This window comes from Cyprinodon variegatus, unplaced genomic scaffold (assembly GCF_000732505.1).
Source record: "Cyprinodon variegatus isolate N-32 unplaced genomic scaffold, C_variegatus-1.0 Scaffold125, whole genome shotgun sequence".
NCBI classification, from domain to species: domain Eukaryota; kingdom Metazoa; phylum Chordata; class Actinopteri; order Cyprinodontiformes; family Cyprinodontidae; genus Cyprinodon; species Cyprinodon variegatus.
The window spans coordinates 530,984-534,887 of NW_015150578.1; positions in this window are offsets into that span (position 1 = coordinate 530,984).

The following is a 3,904-nucleotide window of genomic DNA, read 5'->3' on the forward strand; positions in this document are numbered from 1 at the left end:
TGCACCTGAGAGGGGGTGATCAGGTAGGTTATCAAGATGAGATCTGTTTATTAACTTACTATATGCTCTTGGGAGCAGATTGTCAGTGTTGCAAATGGTCATGTTCTGCCTTCAACTTCAAGTTTACAGCTTGCAATTTAACTCAGCCTTGTTTTTTATACCACAAATTGAAGCTAATTTAGCTAAAACTCAAACCTCACATAGGCTTTGAAGAATGAACTGTTAGATTTACCTTCTGCCTCTACTCAGTAGGCCTAATGTGGGGGACCTGAATGCTGAGCTACCAGAGGCTCTTTAGATGGAAATTGAAATTTTCTGCAGGGTGAAAAGGAAGGAGGTGTTTTAAAGGCCTGGTTTGCACATCCCTTTTGCCCCAGCATGGCACATTTTTAATAAGGGGGAGAATCTGTCCTTACCAAGCTCTCCTTTAAAAAAAATACAACTGGAGATTTGTAAAACATGACAAAGAAGGCAAACATTTGCAAAGATTTCTCACAAGTCTCTGAAACAGTACGACAGCTGCAGTTGGGATTGCCAGGGGACAAATGCCACCCCCTGTCAATCAACTGTGTTTGAGACTTATGTATTACTTGTTTATGGCAGCATTCTAAAGCCAATAACAGTAAGCCTACTCTTTATATTGGTTTACATTTTGTTTTGTTTTTCCTAGTTGATTCTATTTGTACACAGCATAAAGCCTTCTGATTTATGTTTTTTTCAGGTCTATTTCACATTGAATAAAACCCATAGCACTTTTAAAAAAGATAAACAGGAAGATGGACTCTGTCGGGTAAATTTACACACACAGGCCATTTGTCGAAAGGCAAAAGAAGAAAGATTTTTGGCCTTAAAATCTCATCTTTACTATTCAATACAACATTTGATAACATGATTTTTCACCCGCTTGCCTTTACTAATAATATGGTCACGCCTTACTTGCCGTGAAACACCCTCTTGTGGTTCGGCATACTTCTGCTGTTTAGGAGCAAGTTTTTTACGATTCAATGTGGTTTTTGGTAGATGCAGAGTTTTTTAATTAATCTTGCTCCTGTTTTTTTTCATCTGATTGCAACATTTTTCTTTTTACAATTTTTAATACTCTTTGCATTAGTTTTTGGGAGTTTCGTGGCTCTGCAGTGCGTTTAGCTGTTTGTTGTAGATCCGCACCCATCCAGCACTGTACTGTAGTTTTTATTTTTTTCTTTGTTTGTTTTTTTAAGTACTGAGTGTAAGAAAAACACCATAAGCAGCATATCTTAGGGCTTAGAATTATCATTTACCGTAATTACGGTGACGTTCATAGAAAATTATTTCAAAGACGTCTGGTCAATTTACAGCAGTCACTAAAAAAAAACTATTATTTTAATTTGAGTGCATTTTTCATTCTCTCTGAGTTTCGATAGAACTGTCATAATTGTAAAACCAACTTAAGTTATTATTTTTGGGCAAGATTATACCGTCAGTGGTTCCCAGCCTTTATCAGGAAAGTATATTTTTTTCCACTTTTTTTTACCTCATGCACAATTTTCTGAAACTGGTGATGGAGGTGTAGATTATTCTGATAAGGATAGAAAAAAATCAAAAAATTTGAAGTAAACAGTATTGGTGCAGATGTGATAGGCAAGAAAAATAGCAATGAAACACCTAATTTTAGCAGGATTGATAAAACAATGATTGCCTTTATGCTGAGGTCTGTCCAGTTTGCTACAATCAAGGAATGCTGAGAAGTTCTCAGGGGTTCTAGACAAAATCTACATCTTGAAATGGGAAAGGCTGCACTTTGATCCAGTGGGAAGGCATGCTCATCCTAAAAGCAAAACTTCAAAGAATTTTAGCAGTGTGCAATATTCATAACCTGTAGGGATAAAAATCATTTCAATTAAATATCTTCTAATGATAGAAAAGCATAATTCTGATAGGGCAACTAAATGAATATCAAATGACTCAAAAATATCCTGCTGAGACCTAAAGAGATTGAGAAAATAGACAAATCTTTGAAGTAAAGAACAGAAGAATCATGCATATTAGATTTCACAAACAAAGACAAGAACGGTAACAATTTAAAGTCCTCTGGATCTGTTTGTTTTTCCTAAACTCTAAAAAATTATTCTTATTAAAAGTTACATTTTAAAAATGTTAAGCTCTTGAAACAAAGTCTGAAATTTTAAATGTGAGGCAGAGTTATAGGAATAAAACAGTCTTCTTTTGATTGTTTTCTCCAATTCTTGTCTCTAGAGCAAGATTTTGAATAAAGTGGATTTTTTTTTTCTTTTTGCAGGACTGACAGGGAATGTGAATACATTTTTCTCACCTCCTCCGCAAGATCACAATGGAAAACTGGAAAGAGAAATAGCAGCCATGGCGTTGCTGAGACAAGTTGCAGCCAGATGTGTTTCAAACTTGTTGGAAAACTCTTTTTCACTCCTGAAATCAAGACTGTGAAACAAAGCACCAGGTACAAGGAGCAAATGTTATTTAAAATAACATATATAAATGCATGTCAAGAAACTAAAAAAGATGGAATAGTACATTTTTATTACCACTGTTTCAGTGGAAAATTTCGTTCTATTTTATTGCACCACTCAAGCTTTTAGTTTGGCTGCATTTGGTGCCATTCCAGAGTTTGTAGTGATCTGTTTACCAACTAAAGAGGACTGGTGACAAAATGGGTGCTTACATTGCTCTAAATTTTGAGAACTCCATCACAAAATGTTTATGCTATTATACACTTGCTGATAAAGACTGCATGAGGAAATTAAACCAAACTTTACTTTAAGTGTAATTACTCTAAAATACATTTTTCATGCAGAGCTACTATAAAGTGGACCTATGGGGTGCTGGTTAAAAATAACTTTTGTGTTAACATTTTATGTTAAGAAAAAATACTTTGATGAATAATTATTTCATTCTGTATTATATGTCTCTATAAGATATCACATTAGGGTTGAGTGTTGGCCTTTGCAACTGAAATGTATTTTGGTTATAAAAGCCTCTACTTCAGAGATACGCCTCTGTAGTGATTCATCTTGTATGCGTCTGCTTCAGCAGCAGCTGCTTCAGACAGGAGAGAGTTCAAGTGCATTTCAAAATAAAATCAACCCAAAATGTTACCCTAACGTGTCAAATTTGACAAAATGGCAAAATAGGAACACAAGGAAACAGAGCTGCTATTGTGGGATGAAAAAATATTTCTTTACAAACAAACAATGAGCTTTTAGCTGGAAATATAAACCATACAGTATGTGTTTTATTTGTGCTGGCCCTATGGAGTTTTCCTGCTATCTCCAGGAATAGTGAATGTATCGGAATATCTTCTCCTGTGAGGTTCTGATTCAAAAGCCAAAGACTAAGCTGGGCCTGCTTCAGGCAGCATCAGTTTGAGTGACAGTTTGAGCTTGGATTAGAACATTTATTTTCACTGACCACTTTGATAGCATTTTAAAACATTTGTCTGGGCTTGGCCTTAAACTCTTGCAATGGGATGAGCTACTCTTTGAAAAGAATGTGCGTATACTTTGTTAAATAACCAGATTACAAAAATGTTTCCCTTTTTTTCAGAGATGATAATCATCTCATAAAAATATACATTTTTTTAAACGATTAATGACAGTGTTATGTCTTCTTTCACAATAAGCTAAAGCTATATAAGATGATCTGGTACTTGTGCATATCTTTTTTTATTTTTCTTATTCAAAAGCTTTTGTTTTTTTGTCTAGCTATCATACCGCATTTTTATTCAATTTCAAAACGTCTTTTATAAATACACCTGTTTTTATTAATAATCCAATTCAATATTACACACACACACACACACACACACACACACACACACACATATATATATATATATATATATATATATATATATATATATATATATATATATATATATATATATATATAT